This window comes from Numida meleagris, chromosome 5 (genome assembly GCF_002078875.1).
Source record: "Numida meleagris isolate 19003 breed g44 Domestic line chromosome 5, NumMel1.0, whole genome shotgun sequence".
In the NCBI taxonomy this organism is placed as follows: domain Eukaryota; kingdom Metazoa; phylum Chordata; class Aves; order Galliformes; family Numididae; genus Numida; species Numida meleagris.
The window spans coordinates 9,894,159-9,921,166 of NC_034413.1; the positions used below are offsets into that span (position 1 = coordinate 9,894,159).

Genomic DNA, 27,008 nt, shown 5'->3' on the forward strand with positions numbered 1-27,008 from the left:
ACGTTCCAACTCAACATACAATCAAGGGGCATAGATAACTTTGCTGTACTATACCCCCTCCTATTAAAGCAGTTTTTCCTTCATGCATATGATTGTATTTAGGGAGATGGAGTTCATTGACTAACATCCGCTGCAGCTCTGTCCGTCCCTCCTACATTCCCCTTCCCTCTCAAAGAAAACCCAAAAACCCAACAGAGTGGCAAACAAAGGAGATAAACCTTCTCCAACTCATCAAAATAAAATAAATAAAAATTTAAAAGTCCAAGCTGCAAGCAATGCTTTGGCTCACCCTAGGCTGGTGCTTACCACCAGCTGAGCACACCCAGCCATACAGGTGAGCAGCACCAGCTCACGCTCCTGTACTTATCCCAAAGCTAACACACCATTTCTTCCTCACAGAATTATTTTACACAACCTTAGTGACATCAAAACGTGCAGAAAAAAACCACAACTACTTTAATAAGTCTACCTTAAAGTGGCAGTCTGCTAGCTCAGTCAACTCCCAGACCCCCAGTTAAAATCATTACACCAAAGGACCAGCAAGAACACAGCCAAGAATTCAGGTAATAAAGTGCTTTAGGTACCTTGATTTTTTCCACAGCTCTCCTTGCTCTATTAATGTAGTTGACCTGTAAAGCAGAAGAAAGAGATTACTGACTTTTGGAAGGCTTTTCAGTATTACTGGAATATACTATACGCTTAAGATTTAACACAGCATTCACACAACATTAGATTGCTTGAATCCTTTTTCAGAATATTTCATTGAATTACTTTGATACTATACAACGTATTCTTCATACAAAAAAAATCACAGCACAAGGAAGCCTCAAGGAGCGCCTGGGAGGGAATCCAGCCACTTTGCCTTGCACACACCAGGTTGCAAACAGAAAATCCAGCTACCTGCTGAATGCTTGCAATAGGGCACAGCCACTGCAGCGCCTCTCCTCGCCTCGCCGAAGCTGAACATCAGAGCAGCCCAACTCCTGCTGTGCTGCTGGGCTGACTCTGACCAGGGCAGGAGCAAAAAAAAAGAGGGGAACACAATACCTCTCTTTGAAGGCCGACAACTTCGTAGGTGCTGGTATGCCAAGTTCATAAGGCAACAACTGCCTTTCACTGACCCATTTCCCACCACTGAGCAGCTATGGGTTTTCCTCTCGCCTTCATCTTTTAACATGAAAGTAAAATGTGTAAATAAAATAGCAATTGTTCACTTCTATCATCTTTTGTCCTTTCAGTCTTTGAGCATAAATTATCTTCAGTCAAACCCAAGAAAATCCATTTCCATCACCTTCCCTTTTCCCTCATCCACTCCTCTGAGGAAAAGCAATTATTTCCTAGCGGACAGAGGCCAGACTCCTGGATGCATCCATGCATTAAAAATAAAGAAATAAATAAACGTAGCATATGTTTTGTAAGACCTATACATTGCAAAGTAGACATTATATGCATTGTGAAAACACTGAGCTCCATCTACCCACCAGGGACTCATACTGCTTCTTTCCAAACGGTGACTATTTGTATGCACTGGGTTTTAACACTACTTCAACCACACCAGCTCTCTGCTGTTACTCTTTCAGGACTTCAATCCACTGTCCTCAAGCATTACTGCTTTGGTCTTCTCAGCATATACAAATACTTCAACAGGTTCAAGGTTTAGCAGGCTGGCTATCCCATTCTTCATCACTAAAACCTTTATTATTCAATGTTATCTGAGTTTCAACCGCAAAGAACTGACTTCCAAAAAAAACCAAAAACAATGTGCAGGAAAAAAAGTAAATAGAATTACACAAAACTAATGTGTGACACCATTGTCATAAGATACTCCAAAATAAAAAAGTTCTTCACGAGAATCAAAATAAAAATATTATTGCATGCATGCTCAAATAGACTATTTTCCCTGAGTTACTGCGTTAAACAAAGTCCTTGCTCAGCTGAAGACTGAATGTTGCAATAAGTACTGCATTGTTTTCAACAAGTGTGTACTTTGGTGCGAAGGATGCTTTATATTCAGCATCACCAGTACAGGTGCCCAGCCACAGCATGATTCCCCTCTCCTCAGACACAACGAGAACACAGCCTGAGGCCAGGAGCTCCCTGCAGGGCTGGGGCAGGTTTGCACACTGGCAGAGCTCACAAAGCAGTGGCACTGGCTGGGGAGGGACTGGGATGGCCATTGGCACCAACACGCCGTGTTGAGCTGGAGCACTCTGCAGCATCAGGAATTTAAACACTGTAAACGTGACTGTTTATTCTCAGTGCGAGTATGGTTTATTTTTCACCTACTTCACACTGCCACCGATAAGGGAACGCTATTTCTATGCAAGTCCTTGATCAGTTATTTTAAGCATAGCCAAGACCTGGCTTTGCAAGCTGGCAGTTACTTGTTTCTAGAGGGCTTTGGGTGACCACCATTCAATATAAAAATTTAACGTTCTCCCCACTGCTGTCAAGCCCAGGGCCCAACAACAAAAAACCCATCCAACAATGACGAAGTTACCTTGACATTTGGTGCCATGTCTTAATTCTGCTGAACTGATCCGAGCCCTCTGCTCCAACCCTACCATCCTTCTGCAGGGTAAGAAATCCTTTGGTTTCACTAAGCTTAACACTGCACATAGCTTTCATTCACTACGGTAGTATTAATTAAATGCCTCTATGGCCTAAATGAAATCGTATATCTTATAATGAAGGATGAAGATGTTATCAAGTATGGGAAAAAGATGTGAAAAGGACTAATAGTCACATAGTAAATATCCAGCTCAAAGCCAGCTCTCAGTTCAGGGATAATAATGGAAAGACATTCTTGGATGAATAAACTAGGAAGAGAAATGGACTTTAACTTAAGATGTGGCAGCAATAAGACAAATATTGAATATGAGCAGCTTTGAAAAACTGGAAAATGTGAATTAATGCGTATGTCAGAAATTAGGCATATTACACAAATCCCGACAAGATACAGAAAGGGCAACTACAAATTAAATGTTAGAAGCCTTCAGCCTGCAGGACAAAAGGATTTGTGTGTCAAATATACCATTTCACTTCTTGAGAATTAACTGAAAGCCACTTGGTTATTTGAGAGTTTTCCCCAGAAACAAAACTTGGAAGTTTTGTTTTAGAGCTGCATCCAGAAACCATGAGTAATCACTATGATGGATAGTAAAGGAACTGATGGGATATCCCAAAGAAACACCCTCTGGAACAAAAATATAATCTTCAGCTACTCGTATTATAATAGTTGATCAGCGCACGTTAAGAAAATACACTTCTGATTTGAATCCAAACCTTGAGGATAAAAAGCAAAGCCCTGGTAAATATTTAAGGGAATTCTGAGTTCTGAACTGGAGAGCTGGCAATTTTTTTTTTTTTTTTTGTTAAATCACAAACAAAAACCATCAAAAGATTGTGCAATTCTAGAAGAGCCCTTAAGGAAACAATCGAGAATTTTTCATAACATGGTATTTCCTTATACCACTGACCACAGGAATGCAAACAGTTCCACCAAACAGAGATTTCTTCACTGGAAACAAGTGACAATCTAACTATGTTTCCATCTTTTCCACTCTGAGCTCTCAGCATACAAAATAGATGATATAATAGGATACAGAAATGTCATACAGTCACCATCAGGGCCACGAGATTTCTTTACTAAAACTCAGCACCTGAGAGGCTTTATAAGAATATACTTCCAGAGGGTTAGAGAGAACTATTGAGCATGTTTGTCTAATCAATTATTATTTTTACTGCAATTCCTACTCCTTTGTTGGATTTTCCCAAAATTCTGTTAGCACCCCTATCAGCCAGAAACACCAAACCTTAACCAAAACTCAGTATACTAAGTAAAAAGACTAAATGAGGCAGCTTTCCCTGGCAATGCCAGCAGTGAGGAGCACTGCCATGAAAACACGGGTTGTTATTTACCTTGAAGAGTGGAGGGAAAAAAGTACTACTACTGATCAGATACCCCTTGCACCCCGTACAACTTCCCCTATTAGTCTAATTAATAGATTTCCTCTCCAACTTCTCAGTTCGCAGTTATTTTGGCAATGCCTATCAACACTATGAATTGTGCCTGAAGGTAGCTCCAATCGAAAACATACAGGAATGGGGGATGACCCTCCTAATACTGGAAACCTACTGGCATTCGGATGCCGGCATGAGAATAAGCACCAGAGACGCCCTAAGGGAAAGGCAAGACAGGTCTCACAAAGGGACTAAATTTTCTTGACAGCTAATTAACAAGTCACTCTATCACGGAAAAAGCAATTTGCACCCTGTGCTGAGCTTCATGCAGGGAAGAAAGAAAAAGAGAAGAAATGATCGTAATGAATGGTAAAACTATAGAGCATCATCAGGATTCAGAAAGGTACCCGGAATGCAAGGAGGTACACATCATCAGCACACTGACAAATTTCTGTCATCACAAATTTGCAACTCAATTAACTCAAGATTTTAATCAGGGCTACAACTGAACTTAATCCTTTCCACTGCAGCTGAAGGAAAGCAAGTGGAACAAGTCATGAAAACAGAACAAAACCAAAAAGTGCTACAAAGAGACTGCATTAAATATCAGAAGGAAAAAATACCCAACAAAACAAAACAAACAAAACCCATGAAAGACAGAAAACTTTACATATTTAGTGCGTCAGACAAAGTCAAGAACTTTGGATGGTAGGAAGACAGAGAAATGTCTTAACTACAGAGATGTTAGAAGAATTTCCTTGTGTGGGAGGCTGCTGACAATCTATGGCAGAGGGATTATTACACCGGTAGTCAAGGAAACCACTCTTACAATTGCAAGATTGGAAATTTTGGAATGCTCCATTTTGGAGTGAACAGAACATGGAAAAAATGCTCCATGCTCCTCAGAAAGGAGGCTGAGATATGGCTGCAGCCTCCCACGCAGCCTACAGGGCCAGGGAAGACATCTCCATGTGACAACGCCAAATGTGGCCTTCTGTAGTTGCTTCAGACAGGGAGGGGAAGTGCTTCTTTTCAGTTGTGGAATCACCTTTGGTCTTCAGGGCAGGTACAAAAACACTAAATCAAGTCCTCTACCAAGAGTGTAAGAGGTGAATGTACTGGGATTACAAAAAACCCTCATGGCCAGCGGGCTGCTCCCTCAGCTTCTGCCAGGCATTTCATTGCTCACACGATCCACAGATACTCTACAGGAATGAAAGTCAAAGATATTACAGAGACTCACCAGTTCACTGGCCACCTAAAGTACTCAGTATCTGCTACCCTAAGCTACCAAAAAAGCCCCCTGCTCTTGGATAATTCATCTTTTCTTAAGTTCCAAACACATGAGACCTCCTCTCCTTTTTAGGTGTTGCTGAAGATCAAAACATAAGAATACAAAGAAGCAGCTTGGCATAATGACAAATAGTATAGCAAAAAATATTTTTCTAGTTATTGCCTTAACTAGAGAGCAAAATAAAACAACAGCTGATATGCCAAAGTCTGTGCTGAGATTTAGAAGTGGACTCAAAAGCTATTTTTTAGTTTTATTATTGTCAGCAACCTAGAGGAAAACAAACACTAAAAGCTTTTCAATTTCATCTTACCATTGATGTTATACAGAGAACTACCCTGTGCTTAGACTACCCAAACTACGCCGTTTGTAAGGCAGGGCAGTATTTAGGACACACAGCATATTTCCACAATTGGAACAGAGCATTATCAATCTATGCCAGAAACGATTTGCTGGTTTTGATTAAAACACACAGTTCATTGTTTGGTTTGGTTTTTTTTCTACCATTGCTGCACTTAAATGCATGTTCAGAAAGACAAGAAACTACAGAGCAGAGCCTATGTAACAGTGCTGCTCAGGCTGAAATTTCACTGCCATCAGTAGCAGCTTTGGTGTTAATGAGGCAGCAGGGCTTGATTTTAGATAAATGAGACAAATCAAAGCTATTCAAGAATTTTTAAAAAGCTCTAATTATGATTAATGGCTGAACTAAATACATGTGAAAATAAGATGCTAATTCAGATTTACCCTATTGTTTATAGTTTATTTGTTACTTCATTACCCTTGGTCATCTGGCTCAATACTCAACAATTCAGTGTTGTGGAGAATACAGCTGCAGTCTGGCATATATTTCAAATTACCAACACTTTTTAAGCAAGCACACAAAAATCTTTTCAGGTAGGATATTTTAAGTGCTACATTATTACTTAAATTAATCTTAGTCCACATAAAAGCAGCCCAAGTTTCAGAAATTATCTGAATAGGCTTAGAGGTCTGGATGTCAGGCAGAGCTCTGCAGCCCTACCTGGACATGGGAAAAAAAAAAATCACAAGAGCATCGCATTCCTCTCCCTTGAAATGAGATGAAGTCATGACTGAGATTGGGATTCATCAAGCTGTATTCATTCACGTGGTATTTCAAGGCAGACAAAATACAAGTGCTAACTGCGGTTTCAAAAAGTTTCTCAAGGGAAGGTGGACTGTTCTCCATCATCCTTAATTATGAAAAAATAAAAAGCAGGTGTTAAAGCTACACACAATGCAAAATAAGTTTCCACTTATGCCCAAGGTTTATGTAATCATCACCAAAAAGCCACTTGGCATTTTCCAACTGCTATCTAATGCTCTTGCCTACCTACCTTGCATGCTAATGTGAATTTTCCCTACTTTCTTTGCCCCAAGCTATGCATATTGTGGTATTCAGATTCTTTAAATTTTTAAATCTCTATTGGAAAAATAATTCTGTCTACCTTACATTCTTTCTTTTGTTAAAAAAAAAACAAAACAAAACAAACAAAAAAAAAAACAGTAACATGCAATCCTGGCATGACTCCTCATCTTTTGCTGTCACAGGTTTCCTGCTTTCTTCTTGCCCTTGAGTCTGAGCCTTGTCGTCTACCAGTCTTTCAGTGACAACTTCAACTCAATAGCTTTTGCTAAAATCTCATTACCACCATAAGATTTCATCTACTAATATGCTGTGCTCCACAATTTTAAAAATCATTCTTGGCTTCTCACCAGAAGCCAACCACTCCCACAGAGTGGTTTCCAAGACCCTACTCTCAGCAATACACAGGCGTTCAAAAATGTGAAGAGTGCTAGAGGCATTGAGAAATCCTGCCCTCCACCCTTCACAGCTCCCTCAGTGCTTTGTTCCTGCTCCTGCGTTCAGCTTCGAATGCAATACCCTGCACTTACAACTTCATCATCAGCCCTCTCCTGTCATTGCCATGTGTGCTCTTGGTATGAGAATTGCCTATGAACATTACTTTGATTATGATCTCGTAGGCCTGGGAATTGTAAATATACCTTTTAGTTTACCCTAGGAAACAGTATCAATAAGATTCAACACATTATCACACTAGATTTCCCTTCAGAGCATGGTTTTTGCAAACTTTGTCATTCTACTTCAAGAAATGCCCACTCAAGATGTCCTTACTGAGAAGCCATCCTTGCCAGCTAGATGCTTGGGCCACCTAGGCAGCCACTGATTCCTCTCTAATCTCATCTTTTCCTTTCACACTATGTTTTGTTTTTATTTCTAAATCATCCAATCTTCAGCAACTCTACACCTGCTCCAGCATGCACATATCTCCTCTAGCTCTGAGGTGGAAGTTTACTCTCATTGTACTTAAGCAACATTATTACTGAGCAATTCCAGCAAGGTTACTGTGACTTCATATCTCCTCCAGAGGCTGTCCAAACTTGTCTCCTACCACACCCCAAACAAAAGGAGAAGTGGAAGGAAAAAGGAAGCCCTGCAGCTAAAGGCTTTTCCTACACTCCATGTAGTGTGCAGAACAGCCTGTGTGCCCGGTGGCTGATGATCAGAACACACCTCACAATATAATCTTTCAATGTTTGGTACTATTTTCTTCCTGTAATAATTTCTGGATAAAGTCATAGCTGGATTCATAACAAGAGTACTGCTGCAAAGGTAATAACTAACAGCACATACAGATCTTTATCCTCAGCCACGAAGTACAAAACCCCATATTTTGTTGAAACAAGCTGTACTTGGAAGGTAAAATTATTATTTGTTCAAAACTGACCACCTCCATTGCTAAAAAAAAAAACAACCTCACAACAGGTCCTATCAATTTTCTTTATTCTTATTTATGAACCGAAACTTTTCCTCTTCATACGCCGTCATTCAACCACTATCGTCAAAGGCTCAGTACAGCCTCAAACCTCAGGAAGAATAATAGAGATCAACTATACTTTAAAAAGAAATGGAAAGAAAAAAAAGAAAAAGAAGAAACCCTCTGTATCTGTGTTTTCGTCTCTCACTTATTCACCTCTGACTTCCACAAAGCTTAATTCATCCAACCTCCACCCTAACCCCTGGGAGCATCGTGTACTTTCCAGCCATCTGGACTGTATTTACTTTACTAAGAAGTTAAATTTGCTCATGAACAAAGAAAACTCCTTACTATCTTCCTGTCATGTCTGCATGGTTATTTTCTAAATTCTTATTTTCTCAGAAAGTTATTATGCCCTCTGGGGAGCTCTCACAATCTTTCTTATGAGCTCTACTAGGGTCACACTGGTTCTTCATTCACCATTTTCCAGTGCTGCTCTTTATGCAAGAGAAGAAATTCGCTCCTTTTCCCCTTGGTTTTCACCCCCACTTCACAAGAGCTCGTACAAACAGCACTAAATCTCCCATGTAATAGAGCAGAACCGTGGCACTTGTATCAAAGCATTTATTTAGTAGAAGCGACAGTTCTACAAATGAAACCAGCCACTGCCAAAATAAGATCAGAAACAAGTTTTAAAAGGAACACAGAACAACATGTGTGTTTATAATCCTACTTATTGCGAAGGCCCCCTCAGAAGCTCTGCTCTCTGCAGAGCATGGCTCCTGTGCCTGCTCCTGCACCTCTGTCCCAACCAGCAGGCAGCCAGGGACACCAGCTTCTATCTGGTGCTATCTGTGCTGCTGTATAATTCTTCCCTTTCGGTATGTTTTATAAGCCTATTTTTCAAAGCACATTACCTTTTTCTACCAAAAGTAGCCCACTGTAGCTTATCGTTAAAATCTATTCTGCCACTTTCCTCTACCCCTCCTGACATGCACCAGAAATCTGCAGGAAGTTTCAACAAACCCAGATTGGTACCTTTGTTACAGACAAAATTTCTGAACGCCATCAGCGACGTGTGACGGGCAGCTAGATTTTAACTGGGAATGAAGGTTCTTGATGCTTTGTGATGTGTGACCCAAACATCTGATTCATTTGAAAATTTAATGGAATGAGCTAATTTAATATCTGTGACAAGGGAAAAGTGCTAATGTAGAACTCTATCACAACATACATGAGGGAATACATACTTAAAAGGAAACAACTTCTCCAGGGATGACTGCATAAGGAGAACAATTTGCTGTTGTTTATTTTCTAGTTGAACCTCCAAACGGAGCTCAAAGAAGCGAGCTTTCCGAGGCATAATGATTTTTAATGACCACGTCAAGTATTTCCTCATCTCTTCAATGGCTCTTCTGGAATACCAGGGAGCAGAAGCTCAATTATGAACATGCAGGAGGCTGCATATCACAATAAATTCATTAGAGTAGGAAATGCACAGTATCAAGATAACAATGAATGAAAAACGTAACTCAACATGCCCACGTCAAACGTAACTACTGAAACAATTCACCAAAATATCAACATACATAAAATGAGGCAAAATAGAAAGACATTGTGCATCCCACAGATGCTTGAACCAGCAGAATTAAAGGGACAAAGCCGGGAAAGAAACCCTGTCTATGGAGATAGTCCTTAATGCCATGTTAAACAAATACCCAAACATCCTGCCTCCTTGCAGTTGCTGTTTCCAATTTCTCAACTGATTCAACCTCATCCCTTCCCAGTTTTTAATTCCCCATCTTCAAAACCCACAAAGGATCATCAGCATGAATAAACATGTTTTGTCATTAAAATCATCTGAAAAACAGTGAAGATGCAAGACATCTCTGCTTTTGGGAAGCACTGTCATGTTATTTATCAGAAACAAAGCCCCAGGAGATCTGTTACCAGTTGAGCAATATCTCCACTACCAAGGACTTTTTTCCCCCCTTGTATGTTTTCAAGCTGTTCAAATTTTCTTTAGAATTTGTAATATTTTTTTTTTTTTTTTTTTTTTGCTTTTGAAGTGAAGACAAGGACTTTCATCCATTAGGCAAGTGAACTGCCTTTTTTTTGAGAAACAAGCTGGAAATTTCATACAAGCTATTAAAAACACCTTATTGCAAGCAATGACAACTACTCACAGCTTTATCAAATGAATGGTGATCATGGCTTAGTGCACTCTGTTCTTTAAAGCATCTGAGTTGGAAAATGATCAGTAAGAGAGGATTCACTGCCATGTTTGCAAAGAAACATGGGCCAATGTATTTGCACTTTGTGTGCATCAGCTAGATTTTATGTGTTTCTAACAGAAAAGATGCAAAGCACTTTATTACCAGTCCGCAGCTATGGCATGAAATTAGTTTCTATGGAAATCTGATTATAGGATCTGAGGGAATTTTGCTTTTGAGCAGCTTCTGTAGCAAACACAGCATCAGCTGCAGAGGCACATGAAGCAAAATCCTTCCAAACTGACAAAGGTATCAAATGCTGAGCATCCTGCAGAAGCAGACTGGCAGCAGCCAAGGTGTTGGACCATCAGCCTCATGGGCACACCTATGTGCTCAAGGCAAGGTGAAAGGATGGGGAAGGCGGCCGAGCTGCTATCTGTCTGCAGGCCCAGCCTCGCAGTTCATCTTTCAAAGAGAAAGCACAATTTTCACCAGCAAGGCAGAAAATACTTCTTTCAAAGAACTCAAGGGGGCAGGTGGAAGGTGCTGGTCTCCAGGAGGAGTTCCAGTGGCCCAGGGATTTACAGCCCCGACCCAAAACCCTGGCTATGTTACCACAGGCCTGGATATTTTCTTACTCAATCCCAGTGCAGATTGTATTTCAATGCCCATCTTTATCTGTAAGTCAACGGAATGTATTTTAGGCACAAAAAGCTTCAAAATAAATCCTTCTGATCAATTTTCCAAATTAATTATGCAAATTCTGTATTAAAGTGCACAGATTATTATTACTTTGAATTTATAAACCCCAGCACAGATACTCTGAAAGGGAAAGAAAGTAAATGCTTAATGACATACATCAAATAATCCAAAGAATGATCTGTCACATGCATCATTCTGAATCTTAAGTAGAATGATGGTTTTAGCTATAAACACAATGTGAAAATGTCAAATAACTTTGAACCTGTCACTGGCAAGAATACATTTCTTTAAGATCTTCTCTGTACTCAGTGGTAGATTTTTATATATATAGACAGACACAGACATATATATTTAGCGTTTTTCCCTGCTAAGTTTCAAAGCCTTTCCTTTAAAACATACCCTACATGATGTTCCAGTAGGTGTGAATAATTATATTTCCTCAAGAAGAAGAACACTGTCATTCACTGCCTTGATAAAAAAAATACTAGAATTAACAACATTCTGTTTGCTGATGTACTGTTGTTCAAGAAAACAGCAAACGTTTTCCATATTAAAGACATCCATAAGGAAGACTACACAAAAATTCCTACGATGAAGAGCACTTGCTGCTTTGCAGTGTTGAAGAAAGGAATACTCACAGCCAAGAGGTAACTTCCTCACTTTTGCCTGGGGAAGGAGTCCATAGCGTGCAATGCAGGCATGTTCAGCAGGTAGAATTTTCTTCGTTTCATACCATGCCTGACACAACAACTACTTTACAGGCAGAAACTGAAAGATTCATGAAAGGAAGGACAGGTACAATCAGATGACAGCACCCAGGATGGCAGATGCAGAGAGGCAAAAGGAATGAGAGCCGCCCTCTGTACATGGCACTGAAAAATTCCACTCACTATTGCCTATGGTATAAAACAAATTTCTGCGCACATCAGAACATGTTTCAAGACAGTGTTATTATGCTTTTAATATGACAGTTCCTCAACTCAAGAAATTCCAGGTATCGGCTGGGAAAGAACAAGTAAAGAACTTCAGTGTCTATATGATGCCAGTAGCTATCTCAACTATAATAGTAACAAGATTGGCTATCTGCTCTATGGAACAGAAGTCTTTTTTCCTCTCCATTCTCATAGAATCAACAAGGTTGGAAAAGACCTCTAAGATAACCCAGTCCAGCCATCCACCTATCACCAATAGTTCTCACTAGATCATGTCCCTCAACACAATGTCTAAATGTTCCTTAAACACCTCCTGGGATGGTGACTCCACCACTTCCCTGGGCAGCCCATTCCAGCACCTGACCACTCTTTTGGAGAAGAAATATTTCCTAAAATCCACCCTGAATCTCCCCTGGCACAACTTGAGGCCATCCCCCCTTGTCCTATCACTAGTTACAAGAGAGAAGAGGCCGACCCCCAGCTCACTACAACCTCCCTTCAGGTAGTTATAGAGAGTGATAAGGTCACCTCTGAGCCTCCTCTTCTCCAGACTGAACAATCCCAGCTCCCTCAGCCGCTCCTCATAAGGCCTGTGCTCCAGACCCCTCACCAGCTTCGTCGCCCTCCTCTGAACATGCTCCAGGGCCTCAATGTCTTTCTTGCAGTGAGGGGCCCCAAACTGAACACACTACTCGAGGTGCGGCCTCACCAGAGCTGAGTACAGAGGGACAATGACTTCCCTGCTCCTGCTAGCAACACTATTTCTGATGCAAGCCAGGATGCCGCTGGCCTTCTTGGCCACACTGCTGGCTCATGCTCAGCCGAGCAATGACCAATAGCCCCAGGTTCGGGGGGGTATATATATATATCAAGGTTCAGTTTTTAAGAACCTCTGCTACTCGTAAGAAATACAAAAGATACCAAATTTCATGCTGAAATTAGGCTAAATTTAAGTTTTAAGGAAATACTAATAAACATAATACATATTAATTATTTAAATAAATGCACGATTTCTTAAGTGATAGATAACTGGAATAGATCTAGGGTTACTCAGTGAAAATATTGCTGCTGTATTGTTTTGTCTGGTTGATATCACCAAGCTGAGAAAAAGGACAGATCCTGTCAGATGCTGCTGCAAAAGCCATTATAACAAAGTCTAGCTGATGCAATTCTTGTTTGTCATTCACCACAGAGATTCCAGTTTTCCAAAGGAGAAGGAAAAAAAAAAAAAAGAGGACCATTGAAACTGCACATAAGAGGTACAGTCACTTTATAGAAAAAGTAAACAAGATAATACCCAAATTTACTTACATTCAGAAGATAAATCCCTATTTTGATGAAAGCCTGGACAGGATGAAGCTTCAGAAAATTACTCAACTAGTTCAACTTATTTTGCCACCAAAAGCTAAAGGAAATTCTTATGTTTTGACTCAAGAAGAGACTGCATTTCACAATACACACATTGTTGTCCAAATCCCTTAATCCCAACTCCAAATTGGTTGGAACACTGCAGTTTAACATATGTCTAATATTCCTGAAAATTTAAGTTATAAGGGTAAAAGAACATGATCAGCTAACCTTTCTTTCCCTGTCAGAAAGAAAGTTATCTTTTTTTTTTCCATTCACTTATGAGACAGAGCATTATTTGCAGCTTAGTTAAGCTGACTCACTTCCCCAGGCTCCTCCAGCATAATTTTAACAAAGCCCATTTGGGAAGGAATTATTTTTCCTCCTTTAAAGCTATAAGTCAAAATGGCATTCAAGTGTACAGTAAGAATAATACAAATATACATTATTGCTGCTTGCAAAGGATGCTATTTAATTTTATACGTTCCCCCCCGAGAAAGGTGCTGTTTGGTTTCAAGATCCCCTCCCACCTCCAAAGTAGAGTTAAACCACGCAGTCCTCCCCATCTCTCAGAGACCATCTTTCTAAAAAGATCCTGAACTTCACCTACCAGAATTTATTGTACACACTTTGATCCCTTCAACAGAAATTATTAAAGAAAGAAAACATGTACTGATCAAACAGAGCATGACATGAAGCGGTGATGTAAGGCTGCACGAGACATATGTCAGAGGTCAACATGATTTACTGAGTTTGGGTCTAAAATAAAATAGCACTACAGAAGCATAACATTTCCTGACTATCTGCATCTCAGTGAATTTACACAAGCCCTTTATTTATCTTTGTAAATCACTCACTTCCACTCCTAAAACTGCTGTACCCAAGAAACAAAACAGTTGCTAATTTTAAAACACTGCCATATTAATAACTTGTACATCAAATTCAGTTACTTGAAAGAGCAACGCTGCAATAGAATTAATTTACTTCTTTAATTTGAGTCTGACTGGTGAATATTTTCTCATTGATTCTCATCTACTCCTAAGGTTCTATCTACATTTTACTTTTTACTATTTAATACCAATATTTGCCTATTCAGATTGGGTTGGGAAATGCAAACAGAGGCTTGTTACTACCTAGTTAAACAGAAAACCCATCCACTGTAATGTGCACTAAGTCAACACGCTACTTAACACACCCTCTGTACTCTTCCCTTATAGTCTTCCTGGCCATCCACTCCTTCCTCAGCTTCTGTATTTCTGCTTTTTCCTATTTCTGTTCTACAAAATGCACAAGTTTGAATCTTTTTTTAATAAAAATAATCAGAACTGTTTTCAAAGTTATGAATTGCATGTTGTAACATCATAGCATCTTAGAGTTAGCTCTTTGTTAAGCATGAACCTATAGGCTTCCCAAAGCATTGTCATGTGCTTAAGTTTCCTATTTTAACATTCTCCCTCCAACTTTTTTTTTTTAAAGTAAGATTATTCTCATCCTTCGAAACAGGAAGTCATTATGTTCAGAATGTTTATGCTAAATGAAAACATACATATTTCCATGACTGCAATTCAGTGACTGTTGGGTGGTCTCAATCTCAATTGAGTTTCTGACCAGCAAGTGCTTCCCTTGGAGGAATTACCAAAGCCAATATTGGTAAAGCACAGCCTCAGAGACGAAGGACTGGAAAGGCATAAACAATCAACCATCTTAATTACAGCTCAAGATTAAAAGATTTAATTTTTTTTTTTTAAGTTTAACATACCCACAAGAACATCCCAAACATCTGTTTTCACTAAGTATTTAAAACAATGTTTTCTCTGAATTATATCAGAAGTTGGCTTGTGTTGCACATTTCTTGGGATGAGGTTAGTAACATGCCTTAATGCAAGGCTTTGGTTGCAGTAACAAGTGGATGAAGAGGGGTATCCATCCACCAGGAATCAGAACACTGTCTGAAGATGCATGTGATCAGTCTCTCCAACATACTCCAATAGCATTTGAATTTTCCTCTTGAATTTGACAAGTGTAAGAAATTTTTTACTTTGGTACTTTGACAACAATACACTAATGGGTGTTCTTCTATATGGGAGGTCTTTGTGGGCCACCCAACTGTACTCCTCCCCAGCCTAACAGAAAAAGCTGTCCCTTGTGATTTGAGTTTGTTGTCCATACCAATCCTAATATCCTACTGCTTACCTTTCACAGATAAAAATTATATTCTAGGAGAAATCAAACTCAAGTCCATCAGCACAAATTTTCAAATACTTTTTCAACACCATCTGTCCTTATCACAGGAAAGTTCACTCCCTTTCAAACTTGAGTTTTTATTTACTAAATATTTTGAAGAACTCTCTTTTGAGAAGATAACTGTAAAACCAGTTCCTCAATAACCATGGGCACTTTCAGAAAACTTGGATGCTCCTCCAGCTCTCCCACTTGCTTCCCATAAAAAAAAAAAGCAGTATTCAGATTTATCATCTGGAGAAGTCTACAAAAGTGCTGAGAACAGTTTCTGTGTGTTTTGATGCTCTATGAATCATCAAGAATGGAACATGAAACCAAAAAGCTGTGAAGCACGCACATGTACAAACAACAACTGAGACCTGGGAAGACCTATTTTAGACCAACCAAAACGTAACCTTGACATATCAGGAAGAGACAAACAGGAACTCACACATTATGCCACTTCCACATGAGAATATTTACATTTGTTTGGACCCACGAATCAATATGAACATCAGGAATTAATAAAGCCAGCTGTACAGAGCAGCTCTCCAGAGACCAGCCACATCTGTTCAGGAGTGCCAAGCTGCCAGCTGGAGAGAGTCCCAAAAGCCTTTACAGGGTCATCATGCACAGCAAAAGCTCATGCTTGGCTAAAACCTTCCAGCCTAGCAACTAAAAGAAGGTAATATGTATCCTGTTAATTACATTAAGTAATTAAGTTATATTTAGCTCTGTTAATTAGGATGCTTTATTTTAATGAGTCTAATAACCACAGTATTTACATTCCTGTTTTGATCTGGTATTGCAATGAAAATTGAGTCTGAAACAATGTCCTTTCATGACTAAGTAAAAAAAAAAAAAAAATGATGCTGCTAACAAATAATCTATTGAACGTCCAGAAGTAAGACACACCAGATGAAGATAGTTAAGCACGCAAGGGCATTTTATGTAAGTATAAGTTGTCAAAACATCCTTTCCCTGTTAATGTTTGATTGGATCCTACCATGGGATGAAATAATCCCTACAGCAGATGACATTTGCCTCCCCCCCCACGACATCCCTTGCTGGTACATAAGACCTTACAGGGCATAAAAGTTCTTGAAACAAGACGCTACTTCTGCAGCAACCATCTGCTGGCCTATATGGAAATTTTCCCTTCCAAACATCTACATCTGAAGTACAGAATCGTCCATACTCAGCTAAAAACTCCTTCATCTGCGCACATGTTCATGAGATATGCTGTAGAGTATCACAGTGAGTGATGTCCCACCACACATCACCCTGCTTCAGGGTGCTTGCAGCTCATTGCCATTTTTGTTACTGAATTTCCAGTTCTTTTCTTTCTGCTGCTCCCTAAACCAAACCTAAATGGTTGGTCCAGGCTGCAGCTCTTCACAAGCCCCACAGAGATGGTGCTTTTCCCATGTGAAGAAGCCACTTTCTGATAATCGTTAAGATCAACCTGTTGAAATTAGTCTGAGCAACTCATGCCAACAATTGCTGAGCAGTCTGTTTTATTAAAAGCAGATCACTGCTTCCAAACTTAGCTCTTAGCAGCAAGCAGCATTGAGGGTTGCTACTTATCCTCAAAGGCACAGAGTCTTCAAGGTTTTGCTGTTGCATAGACTTGTGGTTTTTGAATCCATGCAATGTTTCAGAGGGGCACCATCAATACTGCAGTGCCACCACAGAGCATGGGACATGACCTATGAAGGCATCTGAAATTACAAGGCTCACATTCAATTACCAATTCAGCTCCTAACTTTAAATTCCTTTAAGCAGAGCTCGTTATCCACATTACAACAAACCATCCATCTGGGAATGCAGATGTCATCTACCACCTCTGTAGTGTGTTGTGAAGTTTTTATGATGAAGACATATTTCATCTTGTGGTGCTATATAAATAAGCAAAGTATTATAAACAATCATTTTTATCTGACGGGGGTTATGTCATATGGTTTGCTTTCTTTATGAAAGAAAACACGTACATAAAGTGCAACCAGATGCTGTTGGCAAAGAGTCCATTTAATATGGACTCATTTCTAAAAACACAATTACAGATGTGGCCTACATCCTGAACCCGATGTTTAAGGGAAAATTCTCTATATGTAATCATTTAACTTGTCTTCTATGTTTTCTCCAACTCTCTTCTTACACAAAGTTTTCTAGAACTAGAACGTTAAAATGCCCTCACCTTTTAACAATTCCATCACAGAAACAATTCAGGTGTACCCTTATCTAAGAAAAACTGAACATGCTGCTTAGGAAACACCGCTTTGTAGCAGCCCATTCCTGCATCAGCTGTGAAAAGAGAAACCTTTCAGGCAAGAACTAAACTTGGACTGAGCTTCTTCACTACTTCCCTAGAATGGCCCCAGCTCATGAGCTTATTTTCAGAAGTACATAAATGGTTACTATAACTCTACTCACATAAGAGGAGAAACAAAGAGGCTTCAATCAAGTATTTGTAGCATTTTGAGTTAAACAGAAATTTATCTCATGCATACCTAAGTTTTAGATCAATAATGACATATTTAAAATCTCTCAATAGAGCTCTTGGCAAGCTAACTCAAATTATATGACAAAAATTGGTGTGTTCCAGCATTGTGTAGAGAACTAAACAACTTTTTATGCTGATAAGAACACAATCAAAGTTAATAGGAACAGTAAATAAGATCTAAGTTGAAAATCAGTAAGTTCTACAGAAGAACTTGGATCTTCCACGTGTACTGATTTATAAAATACTACTAACTTTGCTCACAAAAGTTTTATTCAGACTCATTCTCTTCTCAAAACAGGAAAGAAACAGCACAGGAAGCCTGACTGTATCATCCCACATGCAAAACTGGAAGATTTGCACCATATTTGATCTTTTGGTTTTGAAGTATTTAAGAACAGCACACTTACGAGTGCACTGCTGAGCTGGATCAGAAAAGTTCATATTCATATGAACACTGAATCCAATGCTGAAGAAAAATCTCCCTATGTAATCATTTTATTCTCACTCTACATTCACGTTCATACAAAATTAAATTAGTAAAAACCCCAAAGTGGTTCATAATTATTGAGGTTATTGGGTTGGCGATGTATTTATCATAGAAATTACAGCACTTGAAGTAAGGTTAAGTAACCACCAGTGGCATCGCTTAAATTAACAACTGAAAAGAAAATAGTCCCTGTCCCCATATTACCTCTTGGTGGAATGTTTGAAAAATACAACTATGTAACTCTTTCAGAAGACACTGCCATTTATGAGCACCTACATTCCTCATCAAAGCTCAAGTATTTGAATAACCTAGACCATTTCTTCCAAGAAGTGCATTTAAAAAGTCACATGAAACGATGAAACAAGTTGAAAAATAAAAACAAAGTGGGAGTAAGTTGGATTTTCACCAAGGAAGCACAATGAAAGAAGACATGAATGGAGCTTCAGTCTGAAAACTCTCTGAACCAGGCAATTCGGAAACACCAAGACACCGCTGCATTTGCCTCTGAGCTCTTCCGGGAGGGCGGGGGTAGGTATGCAGGTGGGCAGCACTGAAGATTACTTCCAGCAAACTTCAGTTTTACCTCCTTATTCGAAAAGAAGAGCCCACCCAGGTATGGGAACTTAATCACTGCTGGTAACAGAAGCCGTGCAAACAAAGCTGCTTCAAACATAAAAGAAAAACCTAACCGAATATTTGTACGCAGTTCTGAAGTCGACCTATGTATGGGGGCTAGGAGAAACACATGAAGATGTGTGTGTTTGTTTATTTTCCTAAGAGGGAACACAATCAAACTGCACTGTTTGGGAACCCAACACCTCCAGGTGGATCCTGGCCACACTGAAGTCAGCAGCAAAATCCCTTTCATTTACTGGATACCAACAGTTTCACACTATGGACTGTCCACAGCCAGCAGCTGTCACATCACCAAGGGCTTCAAACATGCTAAATAGCAAAGGATAACGCTGCAGCATTTGCACAGCTTATATTAAGAAGTTAATTAAAAAAAATCTCACAGCCCAAGTCTTTCCATAGGTTAAGCCAATACGCAGATGGATTAATTAAATATTAGAGCAATCTAAATAACAAGCTGAGAACTAAACTGTCACATGCCATCTGTACAGAGCTGGGAGGACCCAGGGTTCGGACCCTGCTGAGGCACGTGCAGGCACAGCAACACGAAGGGGTCACTCACGCTGCCCTAATGGGACACCCCAATTAGACAGCTAAGCCTGGCTTGAGCTTGCCTTGTTGTATGGCTTCCACCATCAACAGAGTTCTCCAGAAAGCAGCTCAAACCAGGGATGTGACTAAGGAGGACGCTGAATAGCTCCTGCCTTCCTCTGCCTTAGGGACAGAGCCAGGGGAGGTGCCACAGCTCCAGACAAAGCTGCAGATCTGCACCCAGTGCAAACCCCACAAGCATCATGAGGTGCTACAACAGAATCCTGTAACTCTCACGTCAAACACGCCAAAGACAGAACTCAGATTAATTAGCAAGCTGCACAACTGCACATTTCAGTAAGTCTGCATTACTTTGCTGAAAAAAAAAAAAAGCCAAACCAAACCAAACAACAAACAAGATAGCAGAACCTCATGTGCTGAACACAGACTGCTCAGGAAACTGAGCTGCAATGTAACTGAGGATGTCAGCAGTAACATTCACTCTTTCACTGAGTTACACAGCACAGTACCCCTCAGCCCACAGCTGCCTGCAGGTAACCAGGATTTAACATGCACACATACTCACCCACCTGCAGGACTGACGTGGATGTTCCAATAACTACTACAGACAGACAGGCCCCACTTTTACAAATGCTTTAATAATTTAGGCACTTCAGGGCAAACTTTTCTTCTCTTACATAACATCCATTGCTACAGCCCACAGAAATATTTCCAGAAGTCTATCTGTGGAGCAATATGCAGTTTAAACCTTTCTGTCAGCTTCTTTTTTCATCAAGAATCTCTTTGTGTTGTACATACGTATGGTACAAGGGGAAAGAAAAGAGGAACTGCTAAAAATGCTGCATTCATTGTATTTGCCAAGTCCAGTTTTCATCTTCCAAAGCACTGTACTATGGCCTACTGTAATGGCTTTTGCTTTAACAGAGAGCTGCTTCTAACATGGGCAGAAAGGAAATAAAGTTAGAAAAGGAGTTCAGTTATGTAGCTGGACCGCAGTATGAGGAAAAGGTTGGATATTAGGAACAATTTCTTCTCCAAAATAGCAGTGAGGCAGTGGCACAGGCTGCCCAGGGAGGAGGGAGTCCACTGTCCCCAGAGGTGTTCAAGAAATGTGGAGATGTGGCACTGAGGGACGTGGTCAGGGGGCATGGTGGGGATGGGGTTGGACTTGGGGATGTTAGAGGTCTTTTCAAACCTTGATGATTCTATGATCCTAAGAAAAGCATTAGGAAAGGTTGTTCTGGATCTCTAGGGATCAAGAAATTAATAAGGCATTTGGAAGTGTGTGTGCAGAAATAGAAGGCAAAAAGAAACATTTCTGTGCTGAATATGACTAAGGAAGTTGTACCTGATTGCAACATGCAAAGACACAATAGTTACAGAGAATAAAAATGGGGGAGGAAATAACATCAAAACATTTTAAAAGAAACTGATTAAAGAGGGCATTAAAGATACCTACAGCTTTGACTTCAGCAGCTTTACTGTAATTATTTATTAGGTTGTGTCAATGCCAATACTTAAATTTCTTCCCGAAAGTATGCTGTGACGATTCTACTCCCATTTAACCCAATTACAATTAATATCGATTTACAACAGAGACACAAGGTGAAGGCCAGCATTAGCAGCACTGTGTACATGCTGTTGGGAGCAGCACCGCTCGTCGCCAGGCCGTGCTGGAGTGATGCAGTGCACCCAGGTCGAACGCACTGGCTGCAGTCACAGCCCTTCCACAACTCTGGGTGCCTCCTGCTGAATTTACTGCTCCATTGGCATTTGAATCAAAGAGGCTTCCTGACTAAGCAGAATTCAGGGTAAATGCATACAGACAGGATACAGGGATGGTGCGTATTGCCCAAATTGCCTGCTCTTGGTCTTTCAGTTACTTCAGACACTCAAGCTCCTTCAGTTTTAAAACTCTGCTAAAAGCAAAATGAGCAACTGCCAATTAAAAAAAAAGATTGAAAAACTAGCATCAGCCAAATCTGGCATTGTTTATTTCAATTATATAGAATCATTACGTCCGGTCCTTGGATCCTCTTTATTATACCCTCATTTCCCCTGACTGAAGAAACCTCTGTAGCAGAAAACCCTAAGGAGCCATAACTTAACAAAGACAGCATCCAAACTTAATACAAAGACTGCATGAATGAAGCCAGTAATCAGGTTATGGTTTTTAAAAAAATATTCCAGTGGACAAAATGAAAAACTACATTTGATAATAAATCTTTTTATGAGTTAGCTTAATACCCTTCCTCTTGGTACGGGAATGTAATGCTGTCTTCCTTGCCAAGGAAGAAAAAGAAAAGAAAACCCCACAGAACAAGAATCACAAAAAAACGAAAAAGAAATAAACATCAGATACACACCGTACTTTCAAAAAATATGGTATTTTCTTGCATGAGCTTACAAGAGATGCAGTGACCGTGGTATAGTGGGGCGCCCACATTGCTTTCTCTCTGCAGAAAGGGCCGAGAACCCAAACGCAGAGGACAGTGCCTGAACCCAGGCACGCAGGCACTGCAGCTCTGATGTAAGTGAGAGGCAGAGGCACTACGCTCAGGATCTGTGCATTTAAATAGTGCCCAGTGTAACACTGAGCCTTTGGGTGAATCACAGCGAAAATTCAGGAAACTTCAGCCTCTCTCTTTTGATTCACCCCGCATCGAAACCAGGTCGGCCAGCACGCTGACACAGCCAGGGCTGTTATTTTTAAACACAGCCACAGTCTATTTAGCTAAAGCATCTTTACTCTGACTGAGCCAGTATTACTTTGATAAGACTCCTTAAGTGTCCGCACTGAAGCCTGCGCATCACACCAACCAAAAAAAGCACAAACTTCTGCAGATAACACTACGTTGCGGTTAGGAGAGGGAACAGAAAATAAGACAAAAAGGCACAGGAAAACGCGAGGACACCCCACTGAAGGACATGGAGCTATCTACAGGACGGCTCTGCACACTGTGAACGCGTATCATTCACCGCCTGCAGAGATGAACTGGAACAATTTCAGTCAACTTCACAGCAAACAGCTTTCTCCCTTTGGAAAGTCAGCATTAAATTTGTTAAAACAATTTTGGTGCCAAATTTGTTACTACTAACACTAGGCGTTCTTACACATCATTTAACTGCTGAAAACCTGGACGGAAGGAGAAGACAGCCAATGTTGTTTTCAAAAGCATATAAAGAGACCACGAGTTTTGATTGCGGGATGTTTTGAGAGGCAGCTGAGCAGGGCTAAACCTGCCTATTTGCAGTTCTCCTCAATGCAACAGTTACTTCTTCAGGTATAAAGCTGTCATACAACCACAAGTTCATTACCAGAACCAAGCCCAACCCCATCCTTTCTCCTCAAAAGGCACTTCAGTCTACAAATTACAGATTGTTAACATAAGAGATCAAGATGCCTTGGTCTACCCTATGCAATGAAATTTTACTGTAGCAATATTTAGCCTCAGCTTCTTGTCTATAAGGATGAAATGGTGCCAAAAAGTAAAATGAGCAATGTTACACACTGCTCAACAGGGAAACCTTTTTATTTTTCAGCAGAAGAATTAGCTGTGGTGTTTTGTGAAAGGCTGCAGACTGAAGACAAGGTTGTAACAGAAAGCACCCCATCCCCGAGCCCCTGTGCTGCCCAGGATCCTCCTCTGCACTAACACCTGCAGATGAGGGCAATCAGTCATTCCCTTTAACTCCAATAGCAAGCTGACTTCAAGGACTTAATGCAAAATGGGAAATACCTGAACTTGCAGGGACACCTTCCATCTGCCTGCACACACATACTCCGCACACCCCCCTCCTTGCAGCTATTAAGAGTTAGGTGAGCACTGATACGTGCCTAATAGACACAACTGCATGATATAGTCTAAGGATAATAAAACAAGTAGACATGCTTCAACACTTATTCCTACACCTTTGTCAGCTTTTTCACTCCTCCACAGTCTGTGAACCAGTTACACTGGCAAGTCCCGCTTTGGTTATCCCCGTTTTTCTTCTTTTCCTCCCCTACACGACACCTCCATTCTTCAAATTCAGCATCTAGGACAGGAAACTCTCTGAACTATCAGATAACAGGAATGGCTTTTCAAAACTTGGAAGGTTCTGACACATTTTTGAGCCTCTTAAGAACTGCCAAAACAAACAATGGACAAGGAGGTTTTAATTAAGATGATTTTGAAGTCTATGTAGTTTCTCCAAAATGCTGCCTTCAACCCAAAGAACATCCCTTAAACAAGACCTTTTCCCTACAGATTCCGGGAGTACTGCAGCTGCCACCTCGTACCCTAAAGCCTGGAGCCACAGCTTCTTTCATTCTGAGTTGCCTACAAACATTTACACAGCTTTACTTATTTCCTTAAATTGTTTTTGGAGAGACAAAGAGCATAACCAAGAAAAGTTTAGGAAGAAGGTGAAATAACCTTGGAGGGAGGACATTACATTTACACCGTGTCACCCACAACAGTCTCCCCAGCATAAGTATATGCCAGTACGCATTCTTCAAGTTAACTAATAAACTGAAGAGTCATAAAAACGAATTGCTCGCATTACACGTTTACACACTATAGCTGGTAACTCTGCAGCTTTCATTTCATCTTTGAACCATCAGTTGTATTGACTAATAACAGCGGCAGCAGCGTATTATTACACATGGAGTAAACAAATGACCTTTATCTAACTTTATTAAGGTAATAAAGGGCAGCTTTTTCTGTTGCCTTTTTTTTTTTTTTAAAGAAACTTCCTTCAAAGGGAGTTTTATAGCTCACCACCAGTAGGGCGTGGATTGAAGCTAAAAACTTTGAAATGGGTCCCTGTGAAATCTGAAACCAAAATACAGCAAAGGTCACCCTTCTGTGCAGAACCATCCCGTCGGTGTGCACGCTGTAAGCACAGCTCTGCTAGCTGAGCCTCGCTAACAACCCAACTCAACTCACCCCCTGGGAACGGCAGCAACATCAGGTTTCTCATACAGAGATAAATTTACTGCCTACAATACCTGTTACTATACAATGCAGCATGTTTGATAGCAGCCAGGCTCTCCCGTTTCATGGCGTACCTCAAGCTATTTTTTCTTGTTAAAAACTAACCCAAGTTACATATGAGTCTGTTATTCTTACTTCCAACTGGAGCTAATTCATTTTAGTCATAATTTCACAGACAGTAGAGAGCCTTATGCAGAGTATTATCCAACCTTAGTATGAAAGGAAGCAATATATCTGAATTATTATTTTTTTAAACACTAAAGAAGACTATTTCAACAAGGAAACACGGTGAATTTTTTCCATCAGAGTGATAGGATCTCCAAATCCAAATCTGGAGACAACCAGACTGCTATGCTTTGCTCTGTCTTCTGGGCACCCACACGAGCCCTTCCCTCTGGAAAGGTTTTCACCCACACGCGCATTGCAGGTATGTGGGGGCAGTCTCATTTCCAGCTGTGGGAGAAGACCTGGGTCTGGGTGAGCTGTGCTACAGGGCTGGAGCAGCTCCCACCTCTGCCCCCAAGCACCGAGTTCTCTGAGCGCTCCCTTCCCTTGGCTCCGGTCACATCGCGCGCGCCTGCCAACTGAGGGAAGATTTGGCATCTTTTGCAGCTCAAAGATTTCACAAGGCGTAGGACTGAGAGGCTGACTGCCCTTGCTGGAGGACACGGTTCTGGCAGACAACATCACAGCACACCGCACACTCCACGTGGATGCTGGAGGTGGAGATGGCATCTTGATCCAGGCACTCGGAGATTCTCAGGCTTATGCATGGTTGAGAAGAACTGAACAGCCTTAGCCATTTAGCCTTACGGAAGAGTTGCCTTAGGGCATGTAAAGTTACAAACACTGTTGCTTAAAAACAGCTAAGTTGAACAAATGCACATCGGGAGGACAGCATGCACACATGCCAGCACCTGAAGAGGAAGCAGCATTGCAAATTTCCCCTAAGTCCTTGGCTCACACGGAAACATCTGACACAGAGAACCCATTGCCCCTCTGCTGCCTAAGGGCGACTTCTCCAGGCACCTCTGGTGTTTTACAGCTTAAATGTTTTATACAGTTAAAGTCCATTGTCTAGAGTTCACGTTTTAACTTGGAAGCTCCCTGGATTCATTTCAAGACGTATAAATTTTTTTTATAAACTAACCTGGTTTTGAGCACAGAGCTCACTCATTCGAGCATTGTACAGATGTATTCAATCTCCTAGCACACTGCAAGATTATTTAAACAAAGTTTGAAAGGGAGAAGAAAAGGAGGGGGAAAACCCAACAGCCAGACCACTGGGACTGTAGGCTTTCTTTGCATTGGATTGTTGTTTTCCTTTTTAATTAAAGATTTTATTTTTTGCTCGATACTAGATTCATGATTTAATTAGTTCAATAATGAACAAGCCAACCCTATAAAGTGGGCTGTGCTGGTTGCGGGCTTACTTTGCTTTAGCAATCATTGTACTACCTACCATTGAAACATGTCTCACAACTTCCTTTCTCTTCCTCAGCCCCTCAGGATTAAGCCTTTGCAATGAAAATATTTATGAAAATTTTATTGAAAGATCCACTTCAGACACTTCATCTTAGAAGGTGGAGTGCTCCATTCCAAGCCAGGCACACACAGCAAGCGGGGTCTGCCAGGTGCCGCAGCTGTGTCCCTGCAGTCCTCAGCCACTTAACAAAGAGCACGCACGTGTCCCTGAACACCAAGCCAGCTACGCAGCTCTGAATATTAAATCTACAACAATCAGCACGCCAACAAGAAATCTAATTTGTATTCAGTATTACGTCCATTCATGGGAACAGGAAAAAAACAAAAAACAATCATGTATATGCAGATCCTTTTGTAACTCTGAGAATTTTAGGAATACGTGAGTTATGAAACCCTTGTAATGAAAATACAGTTTGCCCTAGGAGACAACTTCCATTTAGTGAATGAGTTGAAGACCAGGAACATCTCAGCTTTCTGCCTTCTTGCCCAACACTTGGGCCAGAAAAAAAAAAATTGTTTTGAATCTCAAGAAGAGTTTTGCCTTTGCATATACCTTTAGACAAGCATGCATTTAAAGCAAGCTGCCATTCAAAGCCAAAACTCCACAGGTTAACCGTGAACGTTACAAAGACTTAAGACTTCTCAAATGAATATTTAGCACAATACTTCACATGCAACCAAGATCTGAAACATGATGATGGGCCTGTGGGCACTGCCACAATTTGATCATGATAAGAGAAATACTTGACTAGTTATTCATTTGTTATGGCAGTAATCCTATAGCACAAGGGCTAATGTTGTATTCAGTTAACAAAGGAGTGACAGCTGTTAATCTGATATACAAACCAGCTTCTTGCATGCTAAATTTCACAAACACCATAAAAATTGCAAATAAACACA

The 27,008-nt window shown here is 40.5% G+C and overlaps 1 protein-coding gene across 3 annotated transcripts in view; it reads right to left on the minus strand.

The window, feature by feature from the left end:
- The window catches only part of ADD3 (adducin 3), a 91,164-nt gene that overhangs the window by 58,735 nt on the left and 5,421 nt on the right, over positions 1-27,008 (minus strand). For 2 of the 3 annotated variants that reach the window (XM_021398231.1, XM_021398230.1), the window contains exon 2: positions 585-629. The exons of the other annotated variant lie outside the window; for it this stretch is intronic. The gene's annotated coding sequence lies outside the window, so the exon portion shown is untranslated. The remainder of the gene's footprint in view (positions 1-584; positions 630-27,008) is intronic. 3 annotated transcript variants of the gene reach the window in all.